The sequence below is a fragment of the Trachemys scripta genome, chromosome 18 (assembly GCF_013100865.1).
Source record: "Trachemys scripta elegans isolate TJP31775 chromosome 18, CAS_Tse_1.0, whole genome shotgun sequence".
NCBI lineage: Eukaryota > Metazoa > Chordata > Testudines > Emydidae > Trachemys > Trachemys scripta.
In genome coordinates, this window is record NC_048315.1 from 10,441,821 (window position 1) to 10,464,573 (window position 22,753).

Sequence of the window (22,753 nt, forward strand, 5' to 3'; positions counted from 1 at the left end):
CAATTTTGGGTCCTGAGCTCTTTTGAGAATCTGCCACACATCCAGGAGAAGACAGCATGGTATAGTGGTCTGAATATACTGAAAACTTGGCACCCCTGAGTTCTAAAGTTGGCTCTGATGCGGGCTCCTTCTGTAGCTCTGGGCAAGTCAATTCACCCTTTTGCTTCCCTGTCTGTAAAAATGAGGATGATGGTAACACTGACCTAACATGAGGGTGTCGTGGAAATTACTTACGTTAAGATAGTCTGGAGATGAAACATACTATAAAAAAGTGATGCTCGGTATAGGATAGCTACAGCATGGAAAACACAATCATGTGACCCATCCCTCCTATTGTTGTGGTAACTTTGTCCTCATCCAGATCAGATACATGGAGTGAAATTCACCCGTGAGCAGAAAGCTAGAATCTTGCACCAGTAAAAGTCCCACGTTAGCCTCATTTTAAGGACTTGGTGGTGTCTAAACTTTGTATTTCTTACTCTGTAGAGGGGAAGACTTCACCCTTTGAAAATAAGAAAAGGCCATTTAAAATCCTCTCCCGGGATATTTATTTTTTTATGGCAAAATAACATATTCACATGCCACTTTGCCAAACTGTTGTTTAACTCAAGTGATTCAGCTGAAAGAGGTCAACCAGGCATGAAGATCAAAACAACATGCTGGGCTGCTACCAGGACAATGAAGATATATGGTTTCTTTGCTCTGCAGAGAGCCAAGCTAACTTCTGGAGAGTGACCTCTGTTGGTTAAATTTATAACCAATTGTAAACAAATCTATTTGTTTATGTTCCCTGAGCATGAAGCAAAGTAAGTATTCTTTATATCGACACCCAGGAGTTTGAAAAATGCAGAGGAGAGCTAAGAATTAAAACAGTTGAAGGAGAAAGTGAAGGCTGGTAGTTAGTTGAAGGAGAGAGAGAATTCAGTCTTGCTCCTGTTTTGCTTCATGTTGCTCCTGATCAGAGAGTGTTTAACACGGTGGTTCTCAACCTTTCCAGACTGCTGGAGTCTGATTTGTCTTACGTACCTCGCTTAAAAACGACTTGCTTACAAAATCAGATCTGGAAATACAAAAGTGGCACAGCACACTATTACTGAAAAATTGCTGACTTTCTCATTTTTACCATATAATTATAAAATAAATTGATTGGAATATAAATATGGTATTTACATGTCAGTGTATAGTATATAAAAGCGTATAAACACGTCGTATGAAATTTTAGTTTATACTGACTTTGCTAGTGCTTTTTATGTAGCCTGTTGTAAAACTAGGCAAATATCTAGATGAGTTGATGGACCCCCAGGGGAACGTGTACCCCTGGTTGAGAACCAATGGTTTAACATGTCAAATTATGTGTGGGGGTTTAGCATCATTCCCCCCCCCCAGCTGTTCTTCAAAGCAAAGTGCAGATGGCATCAAACACTCTTAGAACACAGTTTCACGTTAAACCATGGTCCTAGAGAAGTTTTTAGATCTCATGTGGCTTGAGTAATTGACAAAAGTGACCATCTGCTGTCTGCTGAGAGGTCTGTCAACTTGTGGCCTCAGTCTAGGTCCCAGCAGACAAGTATGTATATATCCCCAAAAGCACCATCACTGGGGACATCTACACTGCAGAGCGCCCTCTTCCCCTGGCAGCAAGTCTCTGAGCCTGGGACACTGATTCAGGCTCGCGCTACAAGACTCAAAATAACAGTGTAAAGTTTCTGCTTACGCTGGAGTACAGGCTCTGAAACCCAGCGAAGGGGAGGGTCTCAAAGACCAGGCTCCAGGCCCAGCAGGAACGTCTACACTGCTATTTTTAGCCCCACAGCACAAGTGCCGCAAGCCCGAATGTGTTGACCTGGGCTCTGAGAGTTGCTGCGCGTTTTGGATTTGGAGTGTAGATGTACCCAAAGTCACCCTTTCTTTCGCAAGCTCAGTAGAACCCACTGTGAGTGTGTGGCACAGATCCTTTTCTGTGCCCGATCCACAGAGGTTATACAGCTGCAGCGGCAGAACCTTGGTACTTAAGTTGACACTGTAGCACGGGGGTAGGCAACCTCTGGCACGAGTGTCGAAGGCGGCATGTGAGCTGATTTTCAGTGGCACTCACACTGCCCGGGTCCTGGCCACCGGTCCGGGGGGCTCTGCATTTTAATTTAATTTTAAATGAAGCTTCTTAAACATTTTAAAAACCTTATTTACTTTACATACAACAATAGTTTAGTTCTATATTCTAGAAAGAGACCTTCTGAAAATGTTAAAATATATTTCTGGCACGCAAATCCTTAAATGAGAGTGAATAAATGAAGACTTGGCACACCACTTCTGAAAGGTTGCCGACCCCAGGCAACTTGAGCTTTTACTCTGGTGGTCCCTGGTTCAATCTCAGGTGCATTATCTATGATAGCATCAGCCGAGAGGGCAAGCTGTAACTTTGCAATGAGACTACAGGCGCTCCCCCTGAACAGGGGATATGCAATTTGCTGGGGTGACATGGGGGAAGTTCCTGAGGGGGGCTCTGCCCACTCCCTGTTCTGCAGATGAAGAGAAGCCTTCAATCTCTAGGTGCCACCTTTCACAAGCATGACAGTTCATTTGGACAGGAGTAAATATATCTGCAGAATTGTCATGCAGGCGCCTAACTGGCTGCTGAATGGGTGACTGATTCAAGAGCAAAAACACAATCAAGTAGCTGAAGACAAGAAGAACATGCACAAAAGAATCTTGATGGATACTCAAGGTTTCTGAAAGCTGTCGTTAGTTCTCCTTTTCCATCAAGATTTCCTTTACAAGGGGCTAGGAACTGACTTCTTGCTGTTTGGGGGCAATCTAATTTTCCAGAAGTTTTGCTGAAAAGGGACTAAAATAATTTGCCATTGGTAAATAGGGTGACCAGACAGCACGTGTGAAAAATTGGGATGGGGTGGGGGGTAATAGGCGCCTATATAAGACAAAGCCCCAAATATCGGGACTGCCCCTATAAAATCGGGACATCTGGTTACTCTATTGGTAAAGTTCCATTGGAAAGTTTGAGTTAAAACCAAGCAAAATATGGCAACACTAATGTTATTTAGTAAGTATATGATGATAGTGCCTGGATGGGATGAGGGCCGAAATGTGCCAGACACTACAAATATAGGCTCCAGCCCTGGAATGAGCTTTCTAGAGTCACAGGGTTCTGCCAGTGTGGACTTCACTGCAGGTTCAAGGTATGGGCACTGAGCCAGAATTAACTGTGAAATGTTACAACAGCTGGTGGGCAGAAAAGTATCCACCCCTCCCCACCCCACCCCATAATCACTTTTTGATGTAATACGTTTTCAGTGGGAAATACCTACTTTTGATCAATAGTTTCAGGTTTTTGTCAACAAACCAAACCAAACATTTTCTTGGGCTTCCAACAAGCAAGTTTTAAATGGTCAAAAACAATTTTTAAAAGTGTTGAAAACTCAAAAACGTCAGTACAGATTTTCATCGAAAACTTAATTTTCTTCTAAAATATTCCCAGAAAATGAAAGAATGTGTCTGACCAGCTCTGGCACGGAACCTAGTTATTCAGAGTTTTGGATAAGGATGGTCTGTTTTTCAGAGTCTGCAGCTGTCTCAGTTCCACCCTATGCTTTATAGTACTGAAATTGACAGTTTATGACCCAATTCAACTGCCATTGCAGTCAGTGGAAAGAGCCCATTGACTTCCGTGAGAGTTGAACTGGGCCCTTAATATATGGCATAGTAAAAGGGATGCTTTACATTAAATCCAATATTACTGGTCATTAGAGCAGGGAATAATACACTGCGTATAAATATGTTTAATTGGGCCTCTTTTCTTTCTTGACACATACCCAGAAACAGATCATGATTTTGTTACATTTATTTGTGGGTCAACCTCATCTGATTAACATCTTTTACTCTCTGGCGTCATAGCATATCTTTGAAATTTGCAAAGTGTTGCTTCCTGTGATTGGTTAGATAAATCATGTGGTACTTCCCCCCTGTTCCCTAAATGGCTAAGCTTGCAAAGTGCTTCCAGTGTGAATTCTGACATTAGTTTATTGTGAATGTTTATGCTGGTAAAATAATAACTCAGATCTTTGCAGAGAGGGAAGATGAAAGGGGCAACAAGTGTAGCAGAAGGAAATTAATTAAAAAATTCCATTGAATATTCATAGGCTGTTATTGCAACGTTCATCTAGATCTGCTATTCAATCAGAATGTCAAGGACTAGTGTGGAACTCAGCTGAACTGATGGGATTTCTTCCCTATTTCCCTTCTCATATCTGCTCATTAATACACTTGGCTACCATCTGCATTCAGTTACAATGATTTTATCTTAGGCCCTGTCTTACTATGGCTTAGTAAATGGTTCATGACACTCTCACTCAATGCAGTTATGACTAGAGGTGTCTGGAAAACAGATTTTCCATCCTGTGGAAAATTTATAATTTTTTTTTATCTCAAACTGGGAAACAAAGCAAAAATTCCATTTCCTCCCCATGAAATAGAATTCCAAAAAATTATTGTTTTGCATCAATTGAAACATTTTGTTTAGGTTTTGACCATTAATAAATTTCTTAATATAAAATAAAATTTTTGAAATGAAAACTTTTAGAATTTTTATTTTTTATGGTTTTTTTCATTTTTTTAAACAAAATTTTGTCAAAATTGATATGGTTTAATGAAAAATGTTGGTTTTGTGGAAACATCATTTTTGCACATAAAAATTCCCAGATCAGCTCTGGTTGCGACAAAGACATTGAGTTGTTTTCCTACAGCAGCTTTTTCAACAACACAGCCGTGAGTCAACCGACTATACCGACCATTCTGTCTAACTGTATATAGCAGTGCATTCTGGGAAATTCCGGACAGCAATCCAGTAGAACCACACAGGGAATGGAGCGGCCAGAGAATCTGCACAGACAGTTTGGCAATACATTCTGGAAAGCCATCCTGAAGGAATGGAGGCTGGACAAACCAGTTACGCAGGCATGAGTACCCTTGATGTTGCCAAAGAGCAGTGTGCTGAACCAGTTGCAGGAAGACAAGTATGTGCCAATGACAGATTTTTTCCCCCCTCTCTGGTCTTGCTGCCAGTGACACAGAGGAACATCAAGCAGATTTCCTGGCCGAACTCACGCTGTCACCCAAGGAAATGAAGCGTAAGCCACCCCCGCTTTGTTTACCTTATTCATAGGACAGGAAGTTTCTGTTGATTGCACTGATGATGAGCAAACCTCTAAAGGTCTGGAGCTTGGGTTCACCTTGGCTGATGCTGATGATTATAATAATAATAATAGTGCTTTGCGGAACTGTGCCACTGTCTGCCTATGGCAGCTGAGGACCACAGGATTAAGGGCCACATTTTAAAAGCTATTTAGATGCCTAACTCCCACTGAAGTCAATGGGAGTTAGGAGCCTAAGTCCCTTCCCATCTCTGTCCGTAAGTGACTTGCCTGAGCTGAGAATGGAACCCAGAACCCCTGACTCCCAATCCTATACTCTAACCTAGACAGTGCTTCCTCTCCAGTTATGGGAGTTTGCGTGCATCTTATTCTCCAGCATCTGCAACCTTTGGGCCGGACAAAGCACAATCACTAGGTTTCATGCACTTCCACCACTGGTCTAAGGTGGAATTCCTACAAGAACAGTCAAATTTTTCAGTTTGTTACAGTCCTAGCTGGAAACTGGAAACGAGGGCTAAACAATGTATCCAGGCTGTTCAATTTGCCTTTGATCCAAAAAATGGGTGAGGTCAGGGCCGGCTCCAGGGTTTTTGCTGCCCCAAGCGGCGGGAAAAAACAACAACAAAAGCCGCGATCGCGATCGGCGGCAGCTCCACCGCGTCACTTTCTTCTTCGGCGGCAATTCAGGGGCAGGTCCTTCCCTCTGAGAGGGACCGAGGGACCCGCTGCCGAAGATCCCCGACATGCCGCCCTTTACATTTGGCTGCCCCAAGCACTTGCTTGCTCAGCTGGTGTCTGGAGCCGGCCCTGGGTGAGGCTCAAGAAAGAGCTGATATTATTTGAACTAATTCACTCTGTCTACTGCCACCAAGATCATATGTATATATTTTTAGATAGCACTTTTCAAGTATAGATTTCAAAGCACTTTACAAAGGAAGGTGATATTGTCCCACATAGAGAAACGGAGGCACAGAGAAGTGATCTGAGCTGCCCAAGAACAAACAAAAATCAGTGGCAGAGCTGGGAGGATAACTCAAATCTCCTGTCTCCCAATCTGGTGGTCACCTGGCCTCCCGCACTTAGTTTGTTAATTAGAGATGGGAATGAGCTGCAAAATTTAGATCCAGATCCTGATCTCACTAAACACATAGTGATAGAACAACAATACCACCTAGCTTTTGTGTGGTGCTTTTCATCAGTAGCTCTCAACACACTTTACAAAGGAAAGAAGCATCATTATTCCCATTTTACTGACAGAGAAACTGAGGCACTGATAGGTGAAGTGACTAGTCCAAGGCCACCCATCAGGCCAGTGGCAGAGATGGGAATGCAACACAGGTCTCTTGAGTCCCAGTCCAGTGCTCTATCCGTTAGGCTAAAGTTTCTGGACCTGAGGATGTGGCTTGCATCCATCTCTATCTCTCACCTATAACTCCAAAATCATTACAGCAAAGTGCTTAATTTTTACAGTAATGATCAATTTTGGCATACGGATACTTAATTTTGTTCTCGAGTATCAATCATCGGGAATCATTAGGTGAGAAGAAAAATATACGTGTTATAAAATGCTTACAGTTTATCCAAGTGTCAAATCTGCCCTATTTTAAGGCAGTTGTCAAGCAATGCTATGAACACTTCCTTTTTTCAGAATCCTTTTTTTCTTTTTCTTGGAAGGAGAAGAAGAAACACTCTCTACTTTGCTGCCCAAGATACTGTAGTTTGCCAAGGGGATTCTCGGTTTCTTGACCCAATGTTCTAAATGTGTTAGGCTGATTTTTATTCTGGGTCCATTTCATTCTGGGTCACTGTTTCTCCTCTTTCCCTGCAATCCACTGTTCAGCTGTATACACAGCCATCACTCAGCAGGTAAATTTTTAGAGGCTACATCCAGAGCTGGTATAGATTGGGGGAGCTCCATTGACTTTGGAAAAGCTATCTTGATTTACAGCAGCTCAGGGGGGTAGTCTTTGCAGGACAGCACCCTGTATGTATTCGGCTGACCTACAGAGAATCCATGATAACATCAGCTTTTTGTGTCACTTGCACCTTTTGCCTTCCCAGAGCTGCCTCTGAAAGCAAGAGTAAATAAAACAATGGAAAATAACACTGTGAATGACCCCTTCAGACTCTCCTCATTTCTGATGGCGGCTGCTGTTTGCAATAGATACACATGTACCGCGTTATCTGTCGAGTGGTCCAGGGACCCTCGAGGGGATTTTCCTTCTGTAAAGGAGATATATTTTGGGTTATAAACAGGTTCAAAATGTGACTTTTGTTACTCTTGAAGCTTCACCCATCATAGCTTAGCGACCTTTCTCAGAGGACAGATAGAGGGGAGTTGGGACCAATCCTGCTCACACAGCCGTCAAGGGAAAAACTCCCATTGATTTCAGTGGCAGAGGGCCCTATAGAAGACAAGTCATTGCTTCCAGCTTTTTAATGAAGATCGTGACATGCCAGCAAGTGAAATGTCAGGAGTTAGTAAGAAAAAGTGCTAGTTTTGTTGCAATAGGGGGAAAAACTCAGGTGTGGGGGGAGGAAAGACCTTTTCCTTCTGGCTTTGTGACGATTTCTGCAGAAGGGGTAGAAAGGCTGATCATTTTTCCAAATGAGCTCTGAAAAGAGAGTCGGCGCTAGTATTTGCACATTGAAATCACAAACAATTTGCAGAGGTTTGGCTAATCTTTCTGGAATTAAATCTCTTCCTTAAACCTGGCTCTGTTTATTTTGTCTAATCTGGTAGTCACTAGATCCAGGGAATTTTCTCTCCCTTCTTTCCCAGAAGGTGACTGGGAACCTGAAATGCTCTATTGTTCTACACGCCACAGCTTTCACTGGCAAGTTTACTGATTGCTTTGAGATAGCAAAATCCTATCCATGAGCTAAACTTCCTGGTAGGTTAGACTGAGCATATGGTCATGGTCCCAGTTTTCCAGGGGTTTCACGGCTGGAAACTGGATGAATCTATCTTAGATGACAAGGGACATAGTAGAGTGGGGAGAGACAGGGAGGGTCACAGCCCAGTGACTAGTAGATGTGGCCACTGTGCAAACGTACCGTGGTACAATTCTGCATGATGGCAGGTGACTCTGTTCCTGAGAGGCCCTGGCCTGCAGAATCAGTGTAGTATGGTACAAGTTGGGAACCAGGCTAAAAAGTGCATTGGATGAGCTATGGGCCTGGTTTGAGGTTGTGGTAAGATAAGCCGAGGGCTAAACCAGCCCCTTTGCCCCCCAGCCACTCAAGCGCACCACTAGTGCACCTAAGGATTGAGCCACTGATTTCATTGAACCTGGTCCTCCTCTTATTGACGTTAAAGACAGAGCTCTCCTTGATTTCTGTGGGAGCAGGATCATGTCCAGTGGGAGGGGAGGGCACTCAAGCCCACATAATCCATTCATCCCTGCACTGATGCAGGGGGGACTGAAGGGAGGTGGCTTGTGTCTCCCCTATTCTAAGTTGCCCTTCCCACTGCCATAGCTCCAGTGTGATAACCACAACGGGGAATCGGTGCAGTACAGGACAACTTTAGCCACACCACTTCCTGCACTTGATCCCTGCCCGACTCATCTGGCCTGCCCCCAACATACTCCCGATTCACCCCTTGCAGCGGTGGTGGAGCAAAGCTGGCATAGCTCCCTATGCCAGAGAGAATTCACCAGGGGGGCACGTGGCTGCTTTGAGGTTACTTGACACTGGCAGCAGGGTGAGCCGAAAGCCTTATATAGCCTCTCATAACTGCAACTTTTTCATGTGCAGAAAGGCCTCTTGGCATCGCAAACCTTATCTTTGAGTTGCAAACCATTGCAAAACCAACAAACCATAGCATAGCGCTCTCTAGCTCCTTTCTCCCACGGTGAAGAACAGAATGTTTGTTTTTCTCACATTGACAAGCTTTGTTACTGTAATGGTTTCTATCACGTTGCTCTGCCTCCATTAGAAGAAACATTGTTGGAGTAATTTCTTTTATGTTGCAGAAGGTATTAAATTGTTTGGTAACACTTGGCCTAAATTCAATTTTTTCTGCATGTGTCTCTCTGTATGTTCCGAACTCAACAGTCTCATAAGAGTTTGTTCTGCCTGCAATTAAATTACCTTCTTTTTGAGAATCTCCCTGATGAGTTCTCAACTGGGCTTGGTGGGTTGTGAATGTCTGTGCATTTTATTATATGGCCTGTGTTCTAAAAATGATTTGCTGCTGTTGGTTTTGTTTTAATGATGTTTGTGATAGAAATTTTGTCTTCAATGAATTTGCCAGGAGGGAATTCTGAGCCCCGGTACATCTGAGCTACTCTGCATTTACCATTTCTACTAAATAAAAAAGCAATAACATATGCACCGGGCATCTGACTGCCCATCTCAGAATGAGTCAAGGGTTGCAATGGGACCAGTGCTCGTGAAAATATATCTAATAGCCGTGCCTCCTCGTTACCCAGGGTGAGAAAAAAGTTCAAGTCTTTTTCTAGGTTGTTCTATGATCTCTGATTAATAGGTGAGAGAATCATCGCAGACTTTGGACAGATGAAGCGTGTTGTGTATGGTAAAGTGGCCACAGTTTGTGCATATGATCAATGAGCCACAGGGAAAAACTGTACCCCACTTTAACCATTGTAGTTTTGGCTGGGCAGATCAACTAGGTGGGCACAAGGAAGTAATATCACAGAAAGCTTAAAATAAGTCTGGTTAAATTCTTTTCTCTGGTGAGCAGCCTTCCCTAATTTTGTCTCCATTCAGTCTTGCTCCCCATGCTCTTGCCTTATTGCTCCATTTCTCTTCTTCTTTCACTCTTGGCTGTGTGCTCCTAGGTGGACAGATGCTGTGGTGATGAGGGCCATGCAGGTGCCTAAGTAGATAAAAAGTTAGGTAGGTAGATAGATATCCTGCTTCCTCACCTGGAACATGCACTTAATCCATCAAACAAACGATCAGTCATTCTCCTCCAAGTCCACCTCTTCAATCTCTTCTCTGTTCTTCTCTATAAACAACTCCCCCCTTTCTCTTTCTGTCCCCACTGAACTTTGAGCAGATTCTGTATTTTTTTAAATCTTGGCTTATTTAGATTTTAAGCTGACCAGGGCCGAGAACTATTCGTGCAAAGGATGCCATGTAATTTTATGGCACTATTTAAGTATTTTATAATAATAGTCAATTTTTGACTTGTATGCCTTTGGGGTTTCTCTCTGCCACATTCCCTTGCATCATCATCTTCTCATGTCCATCCCCAATCACAGTATTGTCTGGCTTCATTTGAATTTTGGAAAAAGTCTGTGTGAGCATTGTGCTTGGATAGGCTTTTCATCACTAAATCCAAGGCTTCTAAAGTTCTGGATGTGGCTATGGGGACTCAGTGGCTCTAATCATTTTAATTTCACACCACCTGAGAGAGGCATCCAGGTAATCACTTTTGAAGCGTATGGATCAGGATTTACCTAATTCCTAATTTACTCAGTGGAACTCAAGTGGAGTTTGGACAGGGTTCTTAGGAAGCAGGTCTGAGCGCATGCAAAATGGGCATTTGCAATAGGTATTGGTAATGCTTAATTAGTATTTTTTTCAGAGAAAGAACATTGCTTCGGGGATACCTCTGGAGATAGATACACATAGTGTGCATGCCTCTGTGTGTGATAAACTTAATGGATTCTGCAGTGTAAAATCTTGACGACCCTGTTACAACGCCACATATTTAAAGTGACAACTCCCTTTTTTTTTTTCTCTGCCCCAAACTAAGATTCAGCCTGCAAAGCCAATAAGTTTCACCTTGGTATTGGAAAACCATAAATTTTGCATTTATATCAGACCAGGCTTTTCTGGAATCTGAGCCCACGCTTACTCAAAGACAGGTTAGACAAACTAAGGCTGAGTTTTCAGTTTGTAATGAAGCCTGAAAGCAAGATTGTTTAGGATAATTTTGGGTCTCAGTGTGAATGGTCTATGAAGGTCTAATGATAACCTCCCGATCTTCCCTGATTTAAAAAAAAGAAAAGAAATTCTCTTCCCAAATAATGAGAGCGCTTGTGTCAATACAGTGCACATGAGGACTTTCTCAACTGGAAAGCAGGGTTTGTGTTACCATATGTCACTTCATCTGATAGCCTTATCTGAAGCTGCAATGTCTGTGATCTAGAACCCCTCATTCTGGAACCTATGTTCAGAAGTTCCAGACTGCATCCTCCTGAGTTAGCTTAGCAACCCCAGAATGACTTAAAGATTGCTGCAACTCCTCATTCAGAAACAGTAAAAAAGGAGGGCTGAAGTTGTTGCAGCAGAGTGGACACTGTCTTTGGTTCAGTTTGCTGATGTTGTTTTTCTTCTCACTGGAAGAAAGAAATCAGCTCGTGGCTAGTCAAGTAAAAGTCATAAGAACATAAGAATGGCCATACTGGGGTCTGTCTAGCCCAGTATCCTGTTTTCTGTCAGTGACTGGTGCCAAATGCTTCAAAGGGAATGAACAGAACAGGGCGATTTATCTGGCAGTCAGAGGTTTAGGGACCCTAAAGTATGAGGTTGTCTCCCTGATCATTTTGGCTAATAGTCATTGTTGGACCCACCCTACGTGAACTTATCTAATTCTTTTTTGAACCCTGTTATACTTTTGGCCTTCACAACATCCCCGGCAATGGGTCTCACAGGTTGACTGTGCGTTGTGTGAAGAAGTACTTGCTTTTGTTTGTTTTAAACCTGCTGCCTATTAATTTAATCAGGTGAGCCCTGCTTCTTGTGTTAGGTGAAAGGGTAAATAACACTTCCCTATTCACTTTCTCCACACCATTCATGATTTTATAGACCTCCATCCTATCCCCGGTCATCACTTTTCTAAGACGAACAGTCCCAGTCTTTTTAATCTCTGCTTGTATGGAAGCTGTTCTGTACGAGTAATCATTTTCATTGCCCTGCTGTGTGTACCTTTTCTAATTCTAATGCATCTTTTTTGAGATGGCGAGACCAAAACTGCATGCATTATTCAAGATGTGGGCATGCCAGGGATTTATACAGTGGCATTATGATATTTTCTGTCCTATTATCTATTCCTTTCCTAATGGTTCCTAGCATTCTGTTCACTTTTTTCACTGCTGGTGCTGCAAATAGAGCAGGTGTGGAGAGTTCTCTGAAACAGTGACTCCAAGATCTCATTTTTGAGTGAGAATAGCTAATTTAGACTCCATCATTTTGTATGTATAATTGGGATTATGTTCTCCCAACCTTCATTGCTTTGCATTTATCCACACTGAATTTTATCTGTCATTTTGTTGCCTAGTCACCCGGTTTTGTGAGATCCCTTTTCGCCTCTCTGGACTTAACTATCTTGAGTGATTTTGTACCATCTGCACACCTCGCCACTTCGCTATTTCCCCCATTTTCCCCCCGATGATTTATGAATATGTTGAACAGCACTGGTCCCAGTACAGCTCTTTGGAGGATCTTGCTGTTTACCTCTCTCTATTGTGAAAACTGACCATTTATTCCTACCATTTGTTTCCTATCTTTTAACCAGTTACTGATCCATGAGACAACTTTCCTTCTTATACCATGACTGCCTACTTTGCTTAAGAGCCTGTGGTAAGGGACCTTGTCAAGACTTTCTGAAAGTGAAAGTACACTATATCCATTGGATCATCCTGGTCCACATGTTTGTTGGCCCCTCAAAGAATTATAATAGATTGGTGAGGCATGATTTCCTCTTTCAAAACCCATGTTGACTCTTCCCCAACATATTATATTAATCTGTGTATCTAATAATTCTGTTCTTTACTATAGTTTCAACCAGTTTTCCTGGTACAGAAGTTAGGCTTACTGACCTGTAATTTCGAGGATCGCCTCTGGAGCGTTTTTCAGAAATTGGCTATCTGCTAGTCATCTGGTACAGAGGCTGATTTAAGCGATAGGTTACATACCATAGTTAATAGTTCTGCAGTTTCATATTTGAGTTCCTTCATAACTCTTGAGTGAATACCAACTGGTCCTGGTAACTTATTACTGTTTAATTTATTGATTTTTCCAAAACCTTCTTTACTGACATCTCCGTCTGGGACAGTTCCTTAGATTTATCACTTAAAAAGAATGGCACAGGCGTGGTAATCTCCTTCACATGCTCTGCAGTGAAGACTGATGTAAAGAATTAATTTAGCTTCTCTGCAATGGCCTGGTCTTCCTTGAGTGCTCCTTTAGCACCTCGATTGTCCAATGCCCCCACTGATTGTTTGGTAGGCTTTCTGCTCCTGATGTACCTAAAAAAAAAAATAATTGCTGTTAGTTTCTGTGTCTTTTGCTAGTTGCTCTTCAAATTCTTTTTTGGCCTGCCTAGTTATACTTTTACACTTGACTTGTTGAAGTTTATGCGCCTTTCAATTTTCCTCAGTAGGATTTGACTTCCAATTTTTTAAAAAATTTCTTTTTTTTTCTCTAACCGTTTCTTTTACTGTGGTGTTTAGCCATGATGCCATTTTTTGGTCCTCTTACTTTTTTTTTTTTTTTTTTTTTGTAATTTAATATAGTTTGAGCCTCTATTATGGTGTTTTAAAGAAGTTTCCATGTGGCTTGCAGACAGTTCCCTCTTGTGACTGTTCCTTTTAATTTCTGTTTAACTAGCCTCCTCATTTTTGTGTAGTTTCCCTTTCTGAAGTTAAATGCTACTGGGGTGGGTTTCTTTACCCCCCCATTTAAGGATGTTAAATTTAGTTAATTATGGTCGCTATTACTGAGTGATTCAGAGAGATTCACCCATTGGACCAGATCCTGTGCGCCACTTAGGACTAAATCAAGAATTGCCTCTGCCCTTGTGAGTTCCAGGTCTAGTGCTTCAAGAAGCAGTCATTAATGGTGTCTAGAAATGTTCTCCCTACATCCCATCCTGAGGTGACTGTCATGCAGTCTGGAGTGGTTCATGACCACGAGTGCCTACCTCAGGGCAGACTGTCAAAAGCAGGACAGACACCCCAAACTGGTGGTATGTTCTATAATAGGGCTTCACCAACCCAGTAACAAATGTGTGCACCTGGATCACTGTGACAGCCTTACCATGGAGTCACAGACAGTCCAGTCTATCTGGCCACCCAGGCAAGCTGGACTTAGTGATAAATGACCCGCAACCCGCCCCCCCCCACACACACACTGGCTGCTCCCAGTCTGAAGAGACCAGTCATTTATTTCAGGTTAATTTATACCTTAGATCTCACACCAAAGATAATGCTGGCAGCCAATCCTGTTATCAACTAACTAAAGGTGTATTAACTAGGAAAAGGGAATAAGAGAGTTATTTACAGGTTAAAACAAGCGAGCATGTATACACAAGTGAGTTTCAGTCTCTGATTCGAAGGGTGACAGAGTTGTAGTAATCTGTTAATTCAAAATGTCTTTCAGGGTTAACCATGCCGTGCAGCACAGGGATCTGTTTGCATATGTTTAGGAATCTTTGCCTCTCAGAGTCCAGGTAGCATGAAAAAGATCTGGTTTCTCGTTGTTAGGGATTTTTATCCCCTTCACTCCAAAGTCCAAAACTAATGGGATGAGTTCGTCCCTAGGTCGCTCCTTTCTGGAAGGAGTTAGGAGTGCAGGCAACAGGGCCTCTCTCCTTTGATCTGACAATACCTTGTTTTCCTTCAATGGGCCATCCTGCACATTTTACCTGAATTAATGCTTCTTTTCCTGTTTGGTGAATTACACAATTACAGAGGTTTACAATGCAAACAGTCTATATATCTTTCTACCATGGGCTATAGAGGTTATAAATGAGATCAGTACATGTAGCATCCTATAAGCATTTTATAAAGTCTAAACACTAAACACATTCTTATCAACTTAACGTCTAATATCTATTTGGATAATGCTGATGAATAGGTAAGCAAAACTGAACATAAGAACGGCCATACTAGGTAAGACCAAAGGTCCATCTAGTCCAGTATCCTGTTTTCTGACAGTGGCCAATGCCACATGCCCCAGAGGGAATGAACAGAACAGGCAATCATCAAATGATCCATCCCCTGTCGCCCATTCCAGGCTTCTGCATTTCCAGTTATACACTTGTAAGTGTTCAGTGAGGCCTTGGCATGAGCTGACACCTGCTCTGCCAGCATCACAGTGATATGTTCCCAGTCAATATGAGGATACCTGAAATCCCCCATTATTACTGGGTTTTCTGTTTTTGTATTCTCTCTAATCTCCCTGAGCATTTCAGTCACTGTCCCCATCCTGGTTAGATGGTCAGTAGTACATTTCTACTCCTATGTTTTTATTGTTGAAGCATAGAGATTCAGTTTGATTCATTTAAGCTTTTTACTATGTTTGACTCTCTGCATGTTTGACTTTCACCTATAGTGCCACTCCCCCACCCGTGCGACCTACCCTGTCGTTTCTATATATTTTGTATCTTGGTATTATCACGTCCCATTGATTATCATTGTTCCACCCAAGTTTCTGTGATGCCGATTATATCAATATTATTTAATACCTGGTACTCAAGTTCATCCATCTTAATATTTAGACTTCTTGCATTTGTATACAAGCACTTAGAAAATTTGTCAATATTTAGTTGTCTGCTTTCATGGGATGTAATTGAATGGGACTCTGTTTTGTTTGACTGTTTATCTTCCGTTCCTACCAGTACTTTACCTGTGCAAATCTTGCCTTAGGTTAGGGGGGCAAACCAAATCCAGGCACTAATTTTGTTTTAAAATATTGCAGCCATTTGAATAATAGGCTTTATGGGATTCTTTTATTTATTATTTGTACAGCAGGAATGCCCAGAGACTCCAAACAAGATCAAAATCCTTTTGTGTTAGGTGCGTTAAGTACACATTGCAAGAGATGGTCCCTAGATAGGCAAGATAGACAAAGGAAGCATTATGACTCCTTTATTTATCCTTATTTATTATCCCCAGATGGAGAAGTGAGTCACAGAGGCTTGTCAAAGGTCAGATAAGAGGCCAGGAACTAAATCCAGGTTCCTGAGCCCAAGTCCAATGGAGCTGGTGAACATTTTTTGGCTAAAACTTTTTCTAATGAGACATGCAGATTCATTGTCATCGAAACATTTCACAAATGCATGTCAGTTTTGCCAAATTGTTTATTTAGGGGGGGAAAATTGAACTGTTTTGTTCTGACATTTTCTAAATGAAATATTTCAGGTTTTGGGTTCAAAATGCCTTGTTTTGAACATGACTTAATTTTATTTAGAAACTCTCAACACCATTCAAATATGCTTAGAATTGAAATGAAATGTTTCGCTTTGAGTCCAACGAGACATTTCCTTCGACCCCCAAATAATTTTTTTTTCAATTTTGTTGAATTGCCAGTGAGCCAAAAAAATCGGTTGTTTGCCCAGCTCTACAGTCCAGTGCCTTCGGTGCAAGACCATCCTTTCTCCTTGATTCAAATATAGTCCAAGCCTAGTGATAGGTTGACGTGAGAGCTCTGTGTCTTTAAGACTGGTTATATTTACCCACAGACACGCTTCCTCTGGTAACATATTAACTTGTGTGAAATTCTATCCCGTTTGCTGTGCATTTCTTTATAGTTCACACTCCTAATTTTCTGTTTGCCCCCTATGGCTCTCCAGAAGGCTTTGCTAAAGACGTGCATACCAAATTAAAGCCGCGTTTTATTTAGATTTGAGAGTTTTACCAGAGTCAATGCGATACGTCAGAAATAAATGTTTGTACTTTGTACTAGGACATTAATAGGCCCAATAAAATCTTGATGGGACTATAAGAGCTTGTATTGCCTGCACTGTTTTTTTAGTACACATTGCCAAGATTCTCATCTGCCGTGTGTCTGAAAAAGATAGCCATCTTCGCATACCTGTCTCAATATTAGCAGGATGTTTACCTAGGCTAGTGAGATATTGTCTGAATGGTTGGGATACACAACCACAACTGCACTTAGGAATCCCCTACAGCAGTCAGTACAATGGGGCCTTGTTTTGCCTTCTCTTAAGCAGTTGGGAGTTTTCCCGTATATGTAAGGACTCCGTTAACTGTCCTGCCTTTTAGAAGGAGGAGAGAGAGCACTTGATGGCTTTTGGAATTGCTCTTATGGCATGCTCCAGTCAACGTGGAAGCACACGTCACTAGCTATACAACTAAGTTAGTGCTGAGCACATTCACAGGTTACTGTGACAAATATGGCGACATCCTGCAATAGCCTTAGGTTTGGACTTCAACGGTTCTTTAAACTTACGTACTAAGTTTCTGTTAGTTACCATTAAAAACCAGTGCGGAAAAAAATATAGACATTGCCCCATATGTTTGAAATAATGTGAACTGCCCTAAAACAAATATGAAAGTCTCCAGCCAGGAGCACCGCCAGCTTTTTTGCCGCCCTAGGCAGCGGAAGGTCCCGCCCCTGAAATGCCGCCCCCGACCGGGGCAGCCGAAGATCCGGCCGCCGCGGTCACCGCTCCCCAAATGTTAGTGCCCTAGGCAACCACCTAGGTCGCCTAATGGGTTGCGCTGGCCCTGTCTCCAGCCTTTCTCATGAATTTAAATTCTGATCTGCTCTTGTCACAAACCATGGGCCCCAATCTTACTGTTGTGATTTAGGCAAAATTCCCCTAGAAATCACCAAGCAATTTTGTTTAAGGAAGTACTGGAGGGTCAGACCTACTGGCAAGACTGGAGCGTTCCTATTTCATTGCTGATTATTCATTTTTATCTATGTGTAATTAATGCAATTAAAAGGCGATTAGCGACTTACTCTGCTTTGCAATGAGATTAAAGGATTCCACAATCTTTTATGTAATGTGTGGTTGTCCTTTAAGAAAGGTGAGTCAGAATGTGGTGAAAATCTCAAACTCGTCTACTCCTAAGTGAAAGTGACGATTCCAGAGTCTGGTCTAAATTATGCATTGTAATCAAGGTCACTGGATCTTGGAAGCAACATACCATATGAGAGCATTCAATTTGTTAGCAAGCTGCAGGTGGTGGTCTGATTTGATTTTTTGCTGGCATGACAGGAAGCTTCAGAAATGCCAAATGTTCATAAAAACAAAAGGCATGTTGTCTTCAAATCTAAATTGAAAGAGCATTTTATGGACTTCTTTAGATGTGTTTATTATGACCTGCTTCATGGAGAAGGGTTGCTGCTTTGTTCTCATCACACATTTTCCTCCTTGGGTTTATAAGCTTTTCTTTTTGTTTTGTTTTTACTCAAGTTTGGAGAGAGCCCATAATGCCCTAGAGCAGGGGTCGGCAACCTTTGGCACGCGTTTCATCCGGGTAAGCACCCTAGTGGGCCGGGCTGGTTTGTTTACCTGCCGCGTCCGCAGGTTCGGCCGATCGCGGCTCCCACTGGCCGCGGTTCGCTGCTCCAGGCCAATGGGGCCGGCGGGAAGCGGCAGCCAGCACATCCCTCGGACTGCGCTGCTTCCCGCAGCCCCCATTGGCCTGGAGCAGCGAATCGTGCCCAGTCGGAGCCACGATCGGCCGGACCTGTGGATGCAGCAAGTAAACAAACCAGCCAAGCCCGCTAGGGTTCTTACCCTGACGTAACGCATGCTAAAGGTTGCCGATGCCTGCCCTAGAGGAAGGTTTTAGGAATTTTAAATTCCATCACTCAAATGAAGGGCAAGGAAGGATAGTCTTTGTAAAATACTGGACTGAGAAAGAGGATATCTGAGTTCAGTCCCTACCTCTGCCTTAGAAGATGTGTGTTCAAGCCTTGGCTCTGCCGTGGACTTTATGCATTACATGGGTAAATCACTTAGCACCTGATTCTGCCGCACTTACATTGAAGGTGATGGAACTACACACAGAATGAGGTACTACTCAGCACGAGAGATCACCTAAGACAAAGGTTAAGTTGATATTTTTGAATCTCTAAAAAAGTTTTAATAGTACCCGCCTCTTACAGTTGCTATTCATCAGTGGATTGTAAAGTGCTTTACAAAGTAGCAAGCATCATTATCCCCATTTTACAGATGGGAAAACTAAGGCACAAAGTGGTGAAGGGACATGCCCAAAGTCACCCAGCAGGCCAGTGGCAGAGTTGGGAATAGAATCAGCTCTCTTGAGTCGCACTCCTGGGCTCTATCCACTAGGCCACACCACCTCCCTTTTTCATGGGGCGGTTTGAGATGAAGGTTCACACTGGCCTTTGCTTATAGATACAGTGGTTTCCCATCCCTAATATCTCCATTTATATATCTATGAAGTAAGGACAAGGATATTCATCTACATCACAGAGAGCTTGTGAGGCTTAATTAATGTATGTAAAGTGTTCTGAAATCCTCTGGTTAAAGCAGCGTTATGGCCCTCTTTAATAGTTAGATTTTATGAAAAAATAAAGACAGATCCCATGAGAAGTACAGCCAGGTCCTCAGTGAGTGTAAAACATCAAAGCTTCCCTGGTGTCAGTGGACCTGCCTTGGTTTACATCCACTCGAAGATCTGTCCCGTAATACCTTACATTTACACAGCACCTTTCTTTTCAAGAATCCCACATTGCTGCACAGCCTGGAACTCTGCTTCTGGAGTCACTCTTTGGGAACGCACATCTCTCACAGCAGTGTCAAACTGTTTCATTATGACACAAACAGGAGACACTTTGATCTAGAAAAGAAGATAGTGCAGATAGAAGCATCCTAAGTAGCAGTTGCCCATAATGATTTTAAAAATAAAATAAAACACGTCAGCTATGTCATATTATTATGAAATAATGTAAAAATAATAAAAATAAAACAAGGAAAATGTAAATATAAATAAATGTAAAAATAATAAATATGAGAACATCCACAAAATAAAATTCCAAAGGTTCGAAAGAAGTTTTGAAAGAAAATTGCAGTATTTTCTGAAATAATGACAAAAGTTTTTTTTTTTTTTTATTTTTTTTTTTTTTGAGAACGAGGCATGGTCAAAATTGACCCGGTCTTCAGAATCTTCTGATTTTGACAAAAAATTGTATTTTCTGTTTTTTTAAAAAAAGTTTTGACATAGGTTTTCTGGCCAGTTCTGCTGTTGACTTCAGTTTGGCGTGGTGGGTGCGCTGAATCTCTGAAAGTTAAACCCTGGGAACTGAATTCAGCAATGCTCTTTGTACCTTGTGTGTAATCATTTTTACAATGCAGTATGGATGCAAAATGCTCCTATTCTGAATCAGTAGCTTTTGGCATCCATTTTGCACGGGTGTAAATGATTGCACAGAGGTGCAGGGCAAAGGTGAAATGGGCCTGAGGAGTTCTGTGGCCTTAAGACTGCCAGGTGAGACCCAGGCCTTGTCTACACTACAGGGGAAATTCGATCTAAGCTACGCAGTTTGAGTTATGTGAATAGCGTAAATCAAATCGACGTAGCTTAGACCTACTTACCAAGGGGTCCACACTACATGATGTCGACGGGAGCGCGATCTGTGGTCAATTTAGCGGGTCTTCACTAGACCCGCTAAATTGACCACCGATGCATCGATCGCTGCTCATCGATCCCCCGGTAAGTGTAGACAAGCCCTTAGTAAGATCGGGGTCATTTTACTTGCTGTTAAAATTGTACCTGTTCTAGCACCAACATACAACAGTGACATCAATAGTATTTAACTGGCTTTCGTTGCCACACATGAACTACGGACCTGTCCCCGTCCCCTGGGGGCTGTTTGAACCACATCTGCCTCCTGTGGGGTTTCTTGCATCTTTCTCTAAAACATCTAGTGCTGGCCACTGTTGGAGATGAGATACTGCATTATACAGAGCAGAGCACAGGTTTGATCCTATCTGGCAACGCCTATGTTTATACAACAACACTGGACAGAGAGCCCGTGGGCATTTGCGAACTCCTCTGCAAAACCTGTTTGCTTCTCAGTAGCAGAGGAGTGTCTGGAAGCAGCAAAACCACTTGGCAGACACCGTTTCCCCTGCTCTCCCAGTCTCTCACTTTCTCTGACTCACTGCTTCCCTGCCTGCCCTTTCACTGAGCGGAGTTTATAGCCTCACTGTCACTGGTGTTCTTTTGTGAGGGGGTGGTGGTGGTAGTGTGTGTGTGTGTGTGTGTGTGTGTGTGTGTGTGTGTGTGTGTGAGAACTGTAATTTCCAGCTGCAGGATGTAGGTCATTCGCCTTCCAGAGCCGGCATCCAAGGCAAAAAATAACAATTTGTCCTCTTGGAGCCCAGTGCTTGCTCCCTCTACAACCTGCTGAGCCCCCTGGACTCCTGGGGCGGAAGAACTACAGATCTAAGAGACGAGGGTGCATTGAAGACTGGAAATGAGATGTATATCTCCATCACTGACAATTTTTCAGTCAAGATGGGATGTTTTCCTAAAAGATCTGCTCTAGGAATTGTTTTGGGAAAGTTCTCTGGCCTGTATTATACAGCAGGTCAGAGTAGATGATCCCAACGGTGCCTTCTGGCCTTGGAATCTCTGACATCTCAAGCCCTTAGGTCTCAAATTCTTCCAGCACATGTGGTTGTCGAAGCTGTTTTTTTGAAAGCCAAGCCTCTGCTTTGTCTAAACACCTGTAAAAATATTGACTGGCTTTCTCAAGAGCTTGGGCTGGCATGATATTCCTGTCAACCCCCCACTTCATGTGAAAAGATTTGTGTATTTTCATGTCCTCCACCTTGAGGTAAAGAGAGCTGGTTAGCCTGAAAGCTTGCAATATCACTCTGGGGCTGCATCAGGGCAATTAGCCGTGCGCGCCCCATTTACTGCCAGGATTTCTGTGCTCCTGAAGTATTTATTTAGGTAATAATTAAAGGGGGGGGGCGTGCAAGTTGTTGTTGCCAGTAACTGGATCCCTAGAGGATTGCTTGAAATGGAAGCACCAAGCAATGAGGTGAATAACAGATTGCTTCTCTGCAGTTAACAGAGTCAGCCGGGGTGATTGGCTCCCGGGTTCACCTAGCCCAAGTATGAGCAGCCCCACTGCAAAGCCATATTTGATTTCCTGTTTCCTCACTGGTCCTGGGCTCCCCTGTATGTGTCTCTATGAATTCTGGGGCCTGAGTTAAATCTCGAGTGAAGACATACCTTCAGAAACTCCTCAGGGCCAGGAATGTTTTGCTTAATGGTAATGTGCCATGCATTCGCAAAGCATCCTAGAAAGAATTAATAATCATCACACCATGTTCATGTTCTTTTCTGCTAACTTGCTGAAGCGATATCCCTAACAAAAATCTCTCTCCAGACAGAATGCTATGGAACATTTGTCTTCAGAGATCACACTCCACTGTCTGCATTATTGGTGGTACACATTCCTCATGAGTGTGAATTACCTAAAAAGTGAGGGAGGAGAGAGATCAGAAATTGATTAGTAGCTGATTATTGCTATCATTGAAGGTTGGTATGGTAATGGGAAGAGTGACTGTAGGATCCTGATTAATGAAGGACTAATTTTTTGTGCACTGGAACAGACAGCAGGGTGAAGTTGTTTCAGGGTTTAAAGCCTTTTGTGGTTTAAAGATCATGCTGTGTGTGAAATGAAATCAGGGCGAGATAGACATAAACACTATAGTATAGCATAATGACTAGGGCCCACCCTTGGTAGGATGGGATCAGACTCTCAGCTTTCATTTTAAAATAAATAGGATTCCTAGCCCTCATGGACTCAAAAGCTTGAAAACGTGGCCCCACTGTAACTGATACCTGAGTCTGCAGACAGCCTGAAACAAT

General features: G+C 42.6%; 1 protein-coding gene across 1 annotated transcript in view; it reads left to right on the forward strand.

The window, feature by feature from the left end:
- Positions 1–22,753, forward strand: part of RAP1GAP2 (RAP1 GTPase activating protein 2) — a 224,923-nt gene that overhangs the window by 139,443 nt on the left and 62,727 nt on the right. The gene's annotated exons all lie outside the window — the stretch shown is intronic.